Source organism: Ascaphus truei, chromosome 3, assembly GCF_040206685.1.
Source record: "Ascaphus truei isolate aAscTru1 chromosome 3, aAscTru1.hap1, whole genome shotgun sequence".
NCBI classification, from domain to species: domain Eukaryota; kingdom Metazoa; phylum Chordata; class Amphibia; order Anura; family Ascaphidae; genus Ascaphus; species Ascaphus truei.
Window position 1 is genome coordinate 325,093,356 of NC_134485.1, and position 17,812 is coordinate 325,111,167.

Here is a 17,812-nt window from a genome sequence, read left to right on the forward strand (position 1 = left end):
GTCTCTCTCTCTCTCCCTCCCTGTCTCTCTCTCTCTCCCTCCCTGTCTCTCTCTCCCTCCCTGTCTCTCTCTCTCCCTCCCTGTCTCTCTCTCTCTCCCTCCCTGTCTCTCTCTCTCCCCCTCCCTGTCTCTCTCTCTCTCCCTCCTGTCTCTCTCTCTCCCTCCCTGTCTCTCTCTCTCTCCCTCCGTCTCTCTCTCTCTCCCTCCCTGTCTCTCCCTCCCTCCCTGTCTCTCTCTCTCTCTCTCCCTCCCTGTCTCTCTCTCTCTCCCTCCCTGTCTCTCCCTCCCTCCCTGTCTCTCCCTCCCTCCTGTCTCTCCCTCCCTCCCTGTCTCTCCCTCTCCCTCCCTGTCTCTCCCTCCCTGTCTCTCCCCACGTCTCCCTCTCTCCCCGTCTCCCTCTCTCCCCTGTCTCCCTCTCTCCCCTGTCTCCCTCTCTCCCCCTGTCTCCCCCTGTCTCCCTCTCCCCCCCGTCTCCCTCTCTCCCCGTCTCCCTCTCCCCCTCCCTGTCTCCCTCTCCCCCCTCCCTGTCTCCCTCTCCCCCTCCCTGTCTCTCCCTCTCCCCCTCCCTCTCTCTCTCCCCCTCCCTGTCTCTCTCTCTCCACCTCCCTGTCTCTCTCTCTCCCCCTCCCTGTCTCTCTCTCTCCCCCCTCCCTGTCTCTCTCTCTCCCCCTCCCTGTCTCTCTCTCCCTCCCTCTCTCTCTCTCTCTCCCCTCAATGTCTTTCTCTCTCTCCCTCCCTGTCTCTCTCTCTCCCTCCCTGTCTCTCTCTCTCCCTCCCTGTCTCTCTCTCTCTCTCCCTCCCTGTCTCTCTCTCTCTCTCTCTCCCTCCCTCTCTGTCTCTCTCTCTCCCTCCCTGTCTCTCTCTCTCTCTCCCTCCCTCTCTCTCTCCCTCCCTGTCTCTCTCTCTCCCTCCCTGTCTCCCTCTCTCTCTCTCTCCTCTCTCCTCTCTCTCTCTCTCTCTCTCTCTCTCTCTCTCCCCCTGTCTCTCTCTCTCTCCCTCCCTGTCTCTCTCTCTCTCTCCCTCCCTGTCTCTCTCTCTCCCTCCCTGTCTCTCTCTCTCCCTCCCTCTCTCTCCCTCCCTGTCTCTCTCTCTCTCTCCCTCCCTGTCTCCCTCTCTCTCTCTCTCCCCCCTGTCTCTCTCTCTCCTCCCTCTCTCTCTCTCTCTCTCTCTCCCTCCCTGTCTCTCTCTCCCTCCCTGTCTCTCTCTCTCTCTCTCTCTCTCTCTCTCCCTCTGTCTCCCTCTCTCCGTCTCCCTCCCTGTCTCCCTCTCTCTCCGTCTCCCTCCCTGTCTCCCTCACCCTCTATGTCTTATCTTAACTGCCGTATACCTACATTGAAGTAATCTACCCTTCTTTCTTACAGATCTGACTCAAGTTTCACGCGGGAGACATCGAAGAAAGGTAGGGAACACCTCCCCTCCAGTATAATACCTTGAGGGTCTGCGGATCAGGTAAGATCCCAGACGGGATTGCTGCTTTAGAAATTGTGAAGAGGGGGGATCCTGACACTGGTTAATGGGTTCAGAATCATTCACATCTGTTTTAATTTTTTTTTTTTCGATTAGTGAGGTCATCCGACGCACGCGCACACACGCACGTAATAAGGACTAATGGTAGTAAAGTATAAGTGTACTACAATAAATAAACTGTTATGTAAAAAAAAAATGTGTCCCCGGTTTTTCATTTCAAAATCTGGTCACCCTACCAATCACCCCCCCCTGCACCTCCAATCACCCCCCCTACACCTCACCCCCTGCACCTCACCTCACCCCCCTGCACCTCCAATGACCCCCCTGCACCTCCAATGACCCCCCCCCTACACCTCCAATGTAATGGAACAGGATTCCATATTTATCTGTCTCCTTTTGCAGCTCATGGGATTCATTTCTCCCTAGTTCAGCTCCCTGTTATTTCCCCTGTCCCAGCTTGCTGCATGTGAAAGAGCAACATTTTGATACACATGTTGTTTACTCAGACATGGCCAGTGAGTTGCTATAGCAACCTCAGCCTTTCTATCAGAATGGGCTAGTCTGCTCTCTCCCCCTCTGCCTTGCTCACAGATGGTCTGTCCCCAGACTATCTTGTTACCCAGAATACACTCACACTTCCTTTCACCTTCAACACTGGCGGAGTGAGTACCTTCTGCTATTCTCTCTACTAGTAAGGCCTCATCCTTTTCACCTGCCCTTACTACAAAGCACCCACAGAGAGACATTTTTCCAACACAAAACATCTCATCCACAAGTGCCTGTCTTTATTGCTGCTTTCCTTAATAAAGTGAAGAAAATATACAGGACTTGTTGTGGTTTGGAAAGAGGGCTGAGTTGAACCTATCTGGGCTATTCATACCACACATGACTCTGGCCTCAGAATATCCAATGACCCCCCCCCCCCCAACACCGCCAATGACCCTTCCTACACCTCCAATGACCCTCCCTGCACCTCCAATGACCCTCCCCTGCACCTCCAATGACCCCCCCCCCTGCACCTCCAATGACCCCCCCTGCACCTCCAATGACCCCCCCCCCTACACCTCCAATGACCCTCCCCTGCACCTCCAATCAACCCCCCTACACCTCCAATCACCCCCCCTGCACCTCACCCCCTGCACCTCACCTCACCCCCCTGCACATCACATCACCCCACATAGATGTGCATTGCACATACACCTCCAGCTCATGGTACTAATGTTAGGACAATATAATCAGGAAAGTCTTATCTAATCTTTTTTCTATTAATGTTCTTGATGAGCTAGTAGTCTCTGTCCTGTCTGACTTGAACAATCTGAATGCCTGCCTCTTCCTTTCAGTGTATTGTCCTACCTGTTTACATAGCCACATTGATTTGCATTTGTTTATTTTACATTTATTATTCAAGGGTTATACTCTGATAAGTGTATTCAGCTAACAATCATTTAAACACTCACCATTTAGCATGTCATTGTCATTTAGCACCCCCAACATCCCTATTTCCTTTAGTTCTATTGCTAATCTCATTACTCCAATCAATGTCTGAGAAATTAAAAATCGCCCATAATTAAAACACAAACCCTGTTTTCCTGCTTTTTTCATATGCAGAAGTATTTTGTCTTCACCTGTCTCACAGATATGTGGTGGTTTTATAGGCGATCCCTACCAACATTTGTTTAGTACTCTTGCCTCCACTGTGAATTTCAGTCCACATGGTCACCTCATCAATCCCTTCCTAAACATCTGCCCTTTGAGGTTTTAACTCTGGTTTAACACATAAACACACCCACCACCTCTTCTATTTACCTCTGAAAAAGGAAATACTCTCTAATGAATTGTCCAGTCATGAATTTCATACCCACCATGTTTCAGTAATGCTTAGATCATATTGCTTTTTCTGGTGAGCACAATATCACCCTGGAAAACTAGCAAAATTAACATGACGTACCTGTAAGTCATAAGGACCACTCTACTGCCAGCCTTCATGTTGAACGAGGCATGTCATAAGGGCAGCAAAAGTGTTAAGAATCTACATATTTACAAGCAGAAATCACTAGAGAGTTAATGATTAAGAGGGAAAGAAGCACAGTCTGCAGGGAGCATGATAGTGTTGTTGAAATGCTATATGTATATCAAAGTGTATTTTAAAGATAAGTGGGAGTCCAGACAGTGCAAGTGCCTCCTATTAACCTTCGAAACCCCTTTATAGCAAGAACCAAATGTGGTATCTGCAACTCAATGATCTCCTAGGGGTTGAGATCAGCCAAGGAATCTCTGGTATCACCTCTCTATTTATTGAGATGTTGCAAGCCCCTCAGCACTGAATGAGTTATTAGAGATCCCCATGGTTATATTATATTATTATCGTTTATTTGTAAAGCGCCAACATATTCCATGGCGCAGTACAGTGAGGGTGCAGAGTTATGTATAATACATAAACAGAATGACATACCAAGCAAGGACAAACAAGTGCAAACAGCTACAGAAGGTAATGAAGGCCCCTGCTCCTGAAAGCTTAGTGTAGAGAGAATAAGGAGCAGTGTGGAAAGAAAAGGAAAAGTGGCTGCTCATTGTGGGACAGAGTATAGAGTAGCTGAGGATGGGGTGTGGTCCATCCGCATGGCTGATCCCACTAAGGTTTGGGGGTGTGGATGTTAGGGGGTATATACATTTGACTCATCTGACTGATAGGTACCTGAAAAGGCAGACGGCTGTCACTGTGTTTCAGAGCCACCCCCTCCAGGCTGTGAATCACCTCGTTCACTGTTTCCTCCACTGGCAGGCGCAGAACTGACACCTCATTCATGGTGCCCCCTGCAGGGGAGGGAAGGAATCCGCGTGAGACACAGAGAGGGGAGACCCCCAGTGGGATTTGGAATTTGAATGTAAGTCATTAATGGGGGAAAAAGTCCTACTTGACTTTAGGATTAGGGCAGCGGGTAAACATCTTTAACCTGAGGGCCAACCTGCAGTTGGATTAAATCTCCAGTACAACATAGATAGGCCCATTTTTTTGTCTGAATAATATTTTATCGTATCATATAAAATAATAACATTTCAAATACAACGATGAAGCAAAACAATGCTAAATAAAACAGTAAGGAATATAAAAATGACGTATATAAATATGCATTCTTATTAGAGGAAAGAAAAAAGTAAGCTATTATTGTATGGTGAAAATTGGTTAATAGTCGTATAAATGAGGGTTGTCAGATGTCCCGTATATACAGGATTGTCCCTTATTTCCAAAAAATGTCTGTCGGGACATATAATTGTCCTGTATTTTAGTCCCTTGACGTGAAATGCCTGAACTTAAAATTACTGTCATTAAATCAGTCATAAAAACATAATAGATTTCTACGTGAGTGTAACAGTTGCCTTTTCCATTGAATATCGCCTTACTAAATTATTCAAATAATAAAGTTAGGACACTGCCTGGTCATAATCCCATGACACCCACCCTTACAGGCGTTACGTTTTCTCCCATCACTACTTGTTAGGTCAGCGTGCGACTTTCCCCGCCCGGCCAAGCGCAGAGAGGAGAGAAACCAAGGAATATAGCGGTCAGGCGGGAGACACCATTCAGCTCGAAGCATTCGCAAATCATTCATCGCTCATTATGACGTCGCACTTTCACACTGGATATCGGCGTCTCGTATTATAAAAACTTAAATGTGGCAACCCTAATATAAATACAATATGTGTATATATATACAGCAGGGCCCCGCTTCTCGGCGATCCGCTAATACGGCGGCACGAGAAGGGGGCCGCCATCTTTGATCTGCAGTCGCGCATGCGCAGAATGGGCGGTTGCCCCCGGCGCGCATGCGCAGACCGTTGTCTGCGCTTGCGTACCGTAGTTTGCGCGCGCAAACCATAGGCCGCGCATGCGCAGAACGGTGAAAAACGCCGTTCTGTGCATGCACAGAACTGAAAATCGCCGGATCCGCTTTCCGGCGATTTTCACTATACCGCGGGCCTCTGGAACAGAACCCGTCGTATACCCGGGGCCCTGCTGTAATATATATATATATATATATATATATATATATATTTGAGACAAAAGGTGGCACTGTGTGCTCATTTGCATGTCATTTCTAGAATCCCTTGCTGCAGTGGAAGCACTGTGTGCTAGGTGATAATGGTGAAAGGCGGGGTTGCAAACCTGTCTAAGACATGTGGATGTGCTCACAAGTAATAAATTATATATTTATATTTTTATATAAATATAAAAATGAGCAGCTGGGATCACGGCGTTAAGCAAATATAAAAATTAGGAAACACCTGGTATAAATAGTAGTGATAAGGTTACAAATCACTTAATGGCATAATTGTTCTCCAGTCACACTGGGGGCTTCAACTGGTGTGAAATACTCCTGGCTATGTCTCCTTCTTCTTTTACTCACTATGGGGGATATTATCAGAGCAGTGAGAAGTGCATATCCATATGAAAAGAGAGATCAGAGAAGTATACTGCCAAGTACAGTCCTATATGTATCCCCTCAAACCACCCTCAAAAACATGTGCAGAGACACCAGTGTACAAAAGGGAGCTCATGTTAATAGGACATTTAAATGACTCCTAATAGCATATCTCCCAGGTATCTTAGGGGTGCTCCTTTTTGTGGTGTCTCTCCACTTGTTTCTTGGAGGCTGGTTTGCTCTCTCTCATTTCAGGCTCTTGGTGATGCTAGCGCCACCTTTAGATAAGACGGGTGTAATGCAAATGTTGAATGTTAATGCTGCTTCAAAGCAAAGTACAATCTGTGTGGAGTGGATGTGTATTCTCTATTTTAATAGATGCGATGTAAACAATGTGATTTGTAATGACAGAATATGGCTAGGTGTCAAATGTAATTCCTTGATTTATGAACATGTCAAACCGCACAGTTTGTCAAGGACAAATTTGCAGCTGCAAAAACATCCCCTGTGTGAGGGTAATTGGGTTTCACAGCAGAAATAAGGCCAGATTACTGTCATTTGTGCTCTCTGCTATTTTGGGGTAAACCCTTTTCCTTATACTCAATTCATTCAAGTAAAATTATGCCTGAACAGTGCAAGCAAACCTACTCATTTGAATAGAAATGGGTTTGTTTTATGATTAATGCTCATTTGCGTGTCATTTCCCAGAATCCCTGGCTGCAGTGGAAGCATTGCGTGCAGATAATGGTGAATAGCAGGCTTGCACACCTGTCTGAGATGTGAATGTGCTCACAAGTGATATTTTTATTTTATGATTAGCAATTTGTAATTAAATACACTTCCATAGAGCCTCTAACATTTTGCACATACTGTACAAACAGGTACCACTGTAGTTCCTCTACTAGTGCTGGGTGGAGGTACTTCTAGGCAATCCCTGTGGCAGACCCCTAACCTACACATTTTACCACACACAGAAAGCTTTCTGTTCAATAAGTACAGGAGTCACAATATGTATTGTACCTGCTAAATAGGTGCAGTTGGAAGGAATGTCAAACTGGCATAGTTATTGAACAGTGCAGCTTAGTGAATACTAATGTATGGTTAGAACAGCTATTTAGTATGTTTTAGCATATATTACACTACAGAGAGATTGAGGCAAGAAAAGGAAAATGCTGCCAATCTCTGCTCTGCAGTGTTCTGAACACAGCATGTAGTGTCTGAAATCCCTGCCTGAGGCCTGTAATGAAGCTAGTACTTAATGGGCTATCCTTTTATATTAACAAGTTTGTTATAGTACTCATGGAAGACTGTGCGCCGGGTGTATTAAGCGGTACTAAGACTTTGTGCATTATCTGACCCATTCACTAGAATGAGTTAAAATGTGCCACGGCTTAGCACTGCTTAGAAAATCTTAGTAAAACTGTGGCAAGTGGTGCTGAGAGAAGTCCCACAGGTTTATGGAGAATATATCACCACATTAAAATCAATGCATTATTTATATACATGTATACATACATAAAGAACAACCCACAACAAGAAAATGATCAGTGTGCCATTTCAGGCCTTCTGAATAAAGCAGCTCTAGGAGCTGACGGAAATTTCCCTTTGGGACATTAAAAAACCCCATTCCAATGTATGGAAATATACTAGAAAAAGATCATCTTATGTCAAGTGAATGTGTGCGTGCAATGTGTACATTAACATTGACATGTAAAATGTACAGCAGGTTGTGCAGCTTGGGATGGGTGGTAGAGATGTGCAGTTTGAGTGTTGTGTAGTCCATGCCGTTCTGTAATCTAAGTATTGTGCTGCTGCGAGTGTTACGATCACTTGTAATACACTCTGAATGATGTGTTGTGTGATCTGAGTTATGTTGCTGATTGTGTTGCTCTAGGGCCCCTGCCTATTGAGTATCATGAGTGTTGCTGTGCACTCTTTGTAATGTGGTCCCTCATTGTTGCGTTGTTCTGACATTTATGTTGACTTGTTGCTGCTTATTAACTGTTGTGCTCTCTTGTTGCTGTGCCCTCTTGTTTTGGGATCTGAGAGCTGTTGGACCTTATTGTGTTATTGTGTTTTGTGGTCCCTGTAACGTGCTGTGTTAAGGAGTTTCTCTATTCTGTGCACTGGTCGTTGTGTGGCTCCCAATCTTGTGGTCACTTGTTATTTTACACCGAGTGTTGTGTTCTATTTTGTTGTACACCGAGTGTTGTGGCCTTTTGTGTGATCTGAGAGACCGTGTCCCTTGCGGTGTTGTGGTCCTCTCTTGTTGTGTGCTGTTGCTATGTTCTCTGTAGGCTGTGGTCCCCTGTGGGTGCTCAGTGTTGTACGTAGGGTTATTGTAATGGTTATATTGCGATGTGATATTGCGTACCTCTCAGTGGATGTGCAGTCTCATGCTGGAAGTCAGTGGATCTCTCTACAGCTGCTCCGCAGCCTTAAGACGGCTCTGTCCTTGGAACTGGCTAATCCTCATTTTCCCATCATCCCTGTGCCATTGCGCACAGCTATGTCACTGCAGTTCCACCCTGGCCTGCAGCACCCTCTGCTTTTCCAACCCTAGCCCCCAAACACACAGGCATATCTTATATACAGGCATACCCCGCATTAACGTACGCAATGGGACCAGAGCATGTATGTAAAGTGAAAATGTACTTAAAGTGAAGCACGACCTTTTTCCCCACTTATCGATGCATGTACTGTACTGCAATTATCATATACGTGCATAACTGATGTAAATAATGCATTACTAACAGGCTCTATAGTCTCCCCGCTTGCGCACAGCTTTGCTACAGGTAGGGAGCCGGTATTGCTGTTCAGGACGTGCTGACCGGTGCATGCGTGAGCTGCCGTTTGCCTATTGGGCGACATGTACTTACTCGCGAGTGTACTTAAAGTGAGTGTCCTTAAACCGGGGTATGCCTGGAATACCTCTTTATTTTGCAACCCTTTCACTGCATTTAAAGATGTTGCCTGGCCCATCTGGTGGAGAAGGGGTTAATGCCCGTTAAAATGCCACAGTCAGTGTTTGCCGCTGTGCAATTTCAACCCCGTTCACATTGTATTCTATTGTATGTCTTTATTTGTATAGCGCCATTAATGTACATAGCGCTTCACAGCAGTAATACACGTGGTAATCATATAAATAACAAATAATATAATATAAATAACAGGTCATGGGAATAAGTGCTTCAGACAAACGTAACATTTAGGAAGAGGAGTCCCTGCTCCGAGGAGCTTACAATCTAATTACACTACTTTAGTGCCCACAGCAAGGTGACTTGTCCATGGTTACACTTTGGGGGTCTGTGTATAAAGGAAAAAGTGGAGTCATTCTGGGGCAAAAATAACTGCATCATATGTATAGAGACAAATCCTATTCATTTCACAGGAACTTTTTTCTTTGATACATTTGGTGTAGTTACATTGCCCCGATATTGCTCCACTTTTGCTTTCAAACATATGCCTCAGTGTCCAACCAGTGTCTCCTATTTGAGATGCATGTGCCTAAATTACCCCATGCAGCACACACTTCTAAGGCCGTGCGTATAGTGCCCGCGACAGCGACGCGTGACGTCACCCGTCGCTGCTGGCGAAAGTTGTATTTCACTTTGCGTCGGCGTCGTGGGTGACCAGGCCATTGATTGGTTCAGGGGCTGCCAAATGAGGCGACAGCCCCTGAAAAATCAAATATTCCAGGCTTCCAAAAATCGCGTCGCCACGTCGCCATCGCGCTTACTATAAGCGCACACGGAGGCGGCGACAATGCATTTGTTTTCGGGCGACGTCGCCGGCACTATAAGCGCGGCCTAACCCTGTACTGAACACCTACGCACACACACACAGCTCTTTCGCTGTTCCTTAAGTCTCTTGCCCCATTTCCTTTTCCTGTGCTGAACCCCTACAAGGACACATAGACGTGACACTGTCTGCAGCATCCTGTCTGCCCTTGCGGCCTCCTCTGCTCTACATGTGGTGACTGTGGTGACATTCACACACACACACACCCCCCTTTGATTCACTGTAAACACACCGAGACTGATACAAGCCATCTCATATAAGAGCCACAGAGACTATCAATGCATTTCGGAGGAGGCTTCAGCTTAAAAATAAATACGTCACACTGCTACTGGCAGTGGGTGGGGGGGAGGGGAGGGTGCTGGAAGACACTGAGATTTGCTGATTTTCAGCAGTAAAGCAGCTTGTGTTGGGATTATCTGTTATCTTCTCAGTGAGGGCAGGGAGCAGCCAACAAGCACCAGCTTGGGAGGGGGAGGACAGGGAGCCGGTAACTGCAGTACCTGTGTACACCAGCCAGCCCATGCACCAGGAACAGGGGAAAATAGGAGCTGGGGCAGATACCTGCTGAAGACTTTGTTATTGGTGCCGTCCCATGTAGAACCAAATGAACTAAACACGGAAGTGACGATTGCCTTTGTTTTTATTTTGAAAGATTGCCTTGGAAATGTTTGTTAACAATGTGAAATGAAACTCGGACGTTGTTTTAATCCCCTTACCAAGAGTGCCTTGTGTGTGTCTCACTGCAGAACTTTACCCAGTTAGATCTCTTAGAGATAGGCGGGGGGGTGTATTCATCTGATTTCCATGATCACTGAAGGTGTGAGAAATAAGATGCATAATAATTACCCTTCTCTTTAAAAATGAAAAAAATGTCAAGTGGTTAAAAACGGGTTCGAAAAATGATTCTAATCTGAAGCCATGAAACATATCAGTGCCAACAGTTCCCCGACGTAGGTTAGCAAAGGGCTGTGCAGATACACATGTACAAATTACAAGTGGCAGATGTATTGACTCAAGTCTGATAATCTTCTCCTTAAATGGCAACATCATGGGCTGTTACTTTACTAAGTTTGCAGGTATCGGCAAAGTTGATACATTTCCTTGAGTACCCCTTCCACTGTCCTGCTTGTGTCATTTATAAATGATGCACTATTTATCAAGTAGACTAGTTGTAATCTGGATACTGAATTCCACAGTGTCTTCTGTATTACTTCAAACATTGCATCCTGGATACATAATGCTTCCCCTGGATTAATATTAGCCCATTCTATTGCGAGATACACACCAAGGTTAAAGGCACTATCTCTATCTTTCAGCATTCTGTTCCACCCAGAAGATATAGGACCATGTTTACTAAATGGTGCAATTCCACAATAAACCTGCTGGTGCCAGAAGACACCTTCGTTGACTTGAATGAAGATGAGGTGAGGTGGCTTCCAGCACCGGCACGGGCCTTATGGCAGAATACAAGGGGGGGGGAAAGCAGCAAAACAAAAAAAAAGAGAACCCAGAATCCAAATATTTAGGTTGCAAACAATTTACTGATGGCAGACATACATGGGACCAGATAATAAGCACAGTATAAAACACACAATATAAAAAGAAGATTGAATAATGTATCTGCTTGTAACCAGAATCCAAACAAATGGTGTGGAATAAAATACATATAGTTTGATTGAACCAAGGTTGGAGCAAGTGATAGCCTAAAACTCTGATACTACCACTATAGTTAGTGGATTAGATGTTGGTAAAGGTCATGCATGTCTCCTTGCTAATCCTGCAGTTTATGAGAAATGTTCCCTGTGGTCTCCCTTATCCACAGTCTGGAGCTGCGGTTGTGGGGCCAAATTCAATACCGACCCATTCAGTATGAAATCCCTTATATTAATTGCTGGTATGCTCCGCTGTGGCTGCATGTATCTGGGTTTCCTAACGGATATTGTGTCACTGCTCTCGCGATCGTGGTTCCCCTACATAAATTGCCGGACAGGCTCGGCTAGGAGTAAGAGGGAGGTTGGGTGAGGACAGGGATTGCGTGAGAGTGAAGGGGATTGAGTGAGAGCGAGGAGGAGTGAGTGAAAGGGAGAGGGATTGAGTGAGAGCGAGGAGGAGTGAGTGAAAGGGAGGGGGATTGAGTGAGAGCAAGGAGGAGTGAGTGAAAGGGAGGGGGATTGAGTGAAAGGGAGGGGGATTGAGTGAAAGGGAGGGGGATTGAGTGAGAGCAAGGAGGAGTGAGTGAAAGGGAGGGGGATTGAGTGAAAGGGAGGGGGATTGAGTGAGAGAGAGGAGGAGTGAGTGAGAGTGAGGGGGATTGAGTGAGAGTGAGGAGGAGTGAGTGAAAGGGAGGGGGATTGAGTGAAAGGGAGGGGGACTGAGTGAAAGGGAGGAGGAGTGAGTGAAAGGGAGGAGGAGTGAGTGAAAGGGAGGGGGATTGAGTAAAAGGGAGGGGGATTGAGTAAAAGGGAGGGGGATTGAGTAAAAGGGACGGGGATTGAGTGAAATGGAGGGGGATTGAGTGAAAGGGAGGGGGATTAAGTGAAAGGGGGGGGAGTGAGTGAAAGGGAGGGGGATTGAGTGAGAGCGAGGAGGAGTTAGTGAGAGTGAGGGGGATTGAGTACGAGCGAGGAGGAGTGAGTGAAAGGGAGGGGGATTGAGTGAAAGGGAGGGGGATTGAGTGAAAGGGAGGGGGATTGAATGAAAGGGAAGGGGATTGATTGAAAGGGAGGGGGATTGAGTGAAAGGGAGGGGATTGAGTATAAGGGAGGGGGATTGAGTGAAGGGGAGGGGGATTGAGTGAAAGGGAGGGATTGAGTGAAAGGGAAGGGGATTGAGTGAAAGGGAGGGGGATTGAGTGAAAGGGAGGGGGATTGAGTAAAAGGGAGGGGGATTGAGTGAATGTAAAACTTTCTTTATTCGATTGTAATTTGTAATTTATACATACGCATGTTTACAATGTCAACCCTTCATAGTATTAACAGGTCCTCCAATTTTATTCTGCTTTTTTGTCGGTCCTCTTAAGGCAGAAGGTTGGAGACCGTATAGAAGGGAGAGGGGGGATATGATAGAAACTTTCAAATATATGTAACAGGTATTCCACCCCACCCAATCGCAGATATAGTGTGGGTGCGGGGAACTTAGTGTTACCAGGTGTGGTGCTTTACCTGTGAGGCTCACAGGAGGGCTGAGCTTCCGCCACGGGGAACCTGGGGCAATTATATTAGGAGTAACCCTGTACTCGGTGCAGCGCCTCCACCTGCGATGGTTCCCGGCAGAGCGGGAATTGTTCCTCGCAGGACACATACAAATAACTAGCACACCGTAAGTATAATAACTAATACCTTTACTTGAGAACATAAGACACAAATACCATCAACAGAATAACGGGTGTCCCTCTCTAGAGGAGACACTGACTACGGCGTCGCGCAGGACGCTTCCCCCAACACCGGGTGATCCCACCCCGTGTCCAACAATCCCCACACAATGTCCCGCACTCCTACCGAGAGAAGATATGTGTGACTGCGCAGTCACTAATGAAACTAATGGGCCCGTTGGTGCACTTGTAGATTTAGAGTACCTGCCGAGCACTCCCGTGCTCGGATCTGCAACTGGCTTCACAAAGGATCCGGCGACCGAAAACACCGGAACCACCATCCAGGACGATCCCACCAGGATGACTGCTGCAGCCGCAACGAAAACCTACGCCCAACTCGCTGCACGGATGCACAGCGTCCGCCGAGTCCCTAACTGACTCTTATGAACAACGGTGACACTCGCGGTACTATAGGCCGTCCCTACAGCACAGCAACCTTGAATGGCTTTAGGGGAAAACTCCTAGGGGCCTTCGGGGTCACCTATCCTATGCAGGTGGGTCCCTGACCCCCTGCACCCACACTACCTCTCCCGTACCCACCCAGGTCCCCTCTGACTCACTCCTACCTAACCTCTCCTAATCCTGGCAGCAACGCACTGCAACCTGACACTATGCCCTCTTGTCCGCCCTCACAGCACTGACCGCTGTGACCGGACAATAAGGCACCTCACGAACCTAAGGGCAGCATCCCTAACCTAGGGCCATCCCTTGTCAATTACCCACTAGCCTGAGAGTGAGTTGGGGCCTACCTGGGATATGGGGGACCTACCTGGTGCAGGAGCTTCACTTGCTCCCTACACCCTTCCTGCTCCCTCCTAGCTCCCAGCTCCAACTGTCCTCGCGTGGGCTCAGCGCGCGAAATGTATCTCTCTGCAGAGAGATCCTAAGCCCTATTGGCTCCCTGGCATCACGTGGGGCGCGCAGAGGCTCATGGGACTCGTAGTCCCTGCCTAGAGCCTTCCCTGGTAGTTTAGTGTTTCGCGGGCTCCTCCCTGCGCATGCGTGAGCTGTTTGGGGTCCTCCCGGCGCCTGGCTCTCACTGCGCATGCGCGAGCTAATGCGCAATGGCGGCGCCCTGTACCGCGAGCCGCCGGGACCTCGGCAACGCGACCGCGGCCCTAACAACGGGCCGCGCGCATCCCCGGCAACCGGCCGCTTCAGGGAACAGCATGCTGCTCGCGCACCTTCCCCCACACCTCCCCGCGAACGGCCGCAGCGAGGGAGTGCAGGAGGGGTGTCCGCACTGACAAAGGAGACCTGGCTACATCCTCCCCCTGGTGAAAAATCCAACGTCCCCGCTTGGGGAACGGCGCCACTCGACAGAAGTTTACACAATAAAAATTTGCATTGCATAAACGGTACACTTAGCAGGTTGACTGTAACATCACTGATACATGGCATATCACCCCCAGTAATACCTGAGGCCCGCTGAGACCATTTGTGGGGTGCCCCTAACTGATCAGGTGGGGTACCGCACTTTTGCGTTCGTGAGCCTCCCCCTGGTGAATCTCTTGGAGAGCACGCTCGAGGGTAACAGTCACAGGATTCTTACTATTTCCTCCCCCTGGTGGACGGAATAGTAGCATGTCTTTTGGCCAGACCTTTACCTGGCCATCCGCGGCATGGATGCGATAGGCTAGGAGGTCTTGGCCTTTTCCACGGTCCACCACCTGGTGAATGGAACGCTCCTTTTTGGGCTTGAAGGAGGCAATTTTTACTAAATCCCTCGCCACACAGTCCTTGTCTCTACGTACTTGCAAGGCTTCCACTGGGAAGCAAGCAATGGGTAATGTCTCTTTACTCAAAGTCTCTGTTTCACCCTGCCGGCGGTAAAGGGTAGCTGCCTTACCACTACGGGGATTCACGGTGGCCAACAGGTCCTCGGGTACTCTGTCAGTTCCCACCTCGGCTGTCTCGGGACCTGTCCCCGGCACTTCTGGGGCAGTCCACTTACTTGCTGGAACCTTGGGAGTGTTGGATCCCAGTCCTGGGACCACTTGGGTCGGAGCGCACGGGCTCATACGCAGGGCAGGAAGCTTAGTTCTGGCCTTTTTCACGGTCCCCTCCATCGGAGCCTGTGGGGAGTTAGGAGGTTCCTCACCACTTCGCTGGCTTGCGATGGGTTCCTCTTCATCTGGGACATGGTCAGGTAGGTATGGGTCCACTCGCAACACTGGACAGCTACCTTCTAAGGAGGACACCTCCGCCAGGACGCGATGCCGTGTGGAGCCATTCGCCCTGGTGGCCAGACTTAAGGAGCTATCGTGCTCCGCGGTCACCTGGAGGCTCACACCCGACACCCCTGGGGCAGTCAACTCATTCTGGTCGTCGTCAGCAAGTACTGATCCCAAGCCTGGGAACCATGGTACCACTGTGGTAGGCTGGACTGCCCGTTGGAGGGCACACAGGCCCATATCAGGATCCGTAGCAGATGGGATAATTGTCTCTTTATCTCCTGCTTCACTTGTGTGGTCCGCCGGCGGGCGCATCACCACAGCTGGTTGTTGGTCGCTGGAATCACTAAGTAACCTCTCCATTAAGACAGACTAAACTTCAGCATAACTCATAGTAATATAGAGGTCAGGCTCCTCCTCCTCCTCTGTGTCACCGCTGGGGTGGTTCGCCGGTAGGCGCATCGCCACCGATGGGACGCCAACCTCTTCCTCTGAGGATATCACGATCGGATCCTCCGCAAGGGAGTCACCGGGTTCTTCTGCGATACAACCAGTGGGTATAGGTACGACACGGTCTTGCTCCGGTACCTCCACTGCGGTCGCGCTCTTCTCCGCCGATGGTTCGCTCGACTCCGTAGCTGGCTGGGCCTCAGTTCTCCCCGCTTGGTTGCAACAGGGAACTAGGGCAGCCTGGTCGGTCATCTCCGCCACCTCCGTGGGTGAGGTAGAGAGGTTAACGGCATCTTCCTCTGCGGGTTCTGCTATCAGAGGTTCCTGCTTGGGAGCTGGATCTGAAATGTCCATTTGGGCTCGGCCCCTCCACAACCTCCATCGCTGAGGTAGGTGGACTAGCAGCGGCTTCAACCGCCTGGGGAGAGACATCAGCTGCCTCCTCTTCTTCAGCTGGTCCCATAGGCGGGGGTATAATAGGCTTCAAGAACCAGGCACCGCAACAGTCACATTGGGGCTCCCACGCCAGTGCATCTCTAGAACAGTCACAAGTGGGGCTAAAACACTGTGACGAAGTTGAGACATTAGGGGGTCTGGCATAACAACATAACAGCATTTAGGATGAAGCCATTTTGTGTGAATATTTCAATCCGCCATTTTGTCTTGTCTTTGTGAGTCTAATTTCTGTGTTTCATTTCTGTATAAACAAATGTGTGAAGCAGAGGAATGGAATTTTTTCGCTCCTAGCTAAATTTATTGACTCTTCCTCATCCAATCAGCTTCAAATTGAAAGTGTAAACAGGCTAAAAGTTATGAGAACCCATGAGATAAATTTAGATTCTTGCAGTAGAATTTATTCTCATAACATATTGCTAGGCGACAGAATAGGCACATCCCATTTAACCCCAGAATGGTTTCTAGCTGACAGGTAGTTATACAATATTGTTATGTATTACAAAATGACATCAACTTTAATATTGTTATGTATTACAAAATGAGGTAATGTTTAGTGACGTGCAAGCCCCCCATAAAGGGGTGGAGCTTTAGGATTTAGGGTATAAATATATGGCATATCGTGTTATTATTTAGAGAGCTTTTGTTTTGAAGCTGTCTCCGTTGTGCACTTGACTTGAATAAATTCACGTGTTATTCTGTTTCAAAATAACCTCAGACTGTGTTTTTTATTTACGCTTTCCACAGATGGCGCATTCCGGAGTAGGGACTCAATATCATCGGAATCGAGCACCCGGATTAATCACTCCTCCATCACTCAAACCTGAGCTCACATATGAATCAAGGTAAGGCTACCTGCATTTTTTAGACAAACAGCCTGATTAAATAGTTTTGAGTGGTGCGGGGAGCTGATTTTTGAACGGTGTCTTATCTGATGTGACGAGTAAGAATACCTAGCAGTTTCACGTGAATTTATTATTCTCTATTCCTGTATTCATTTTAAAGTGTAAAAGTTGTTAAGAGTTGTTAGGGGCTAAGGTAAGAGTCCCGTTAAAGGTTTTGGTGTTTTGGTGATGAAAGTGAGTGTTTTTGTGCTTAAAGGGATTGTTTTCAGACCGTCCTGGGTTGTGATAAATATTTTTGTTGTCTGAGCAGGACGGGTCCCTGATTGTACATTTGCTCTGTTTTGTCATTTACATACCAAGTGAGTTCATGGATATCTGGTTAGAAGGTCTTATCTGTATCCATGTTATAAAAGTATAAGGTTTATCAGGACTGGGTTGGACCCGCTGAAGTGATTCAAGTTTTTCTTTGGTATAGTTATGGTGAGAAAATGTGATTGGGGAACAGTCTCGTGACAGGTCCTTATCTGCATATTTACACTATTCAGAACAATAACATGCCAAAAGAGTTGTACGTAATCAGCTTGCGTTGATTATTGTAACGCTAAATTGTACAGGTCAATTAACAGTTGATTGCTGTAGCCGAAGTATTGTACAGGTCAATTAAATTTGATTTCTGTAACCGAAGAAGTATTGTACAGGTCAATTAAATTTGATTTCTGTAACAGGGGAATAATGGGAAACCAAAAATTCTCACAGGATTGTGTGTCTGCAGACGAAAATAATAAAGAATGAATACAGAGAACGAAAAGAGACAATATAAATATTTTGTTG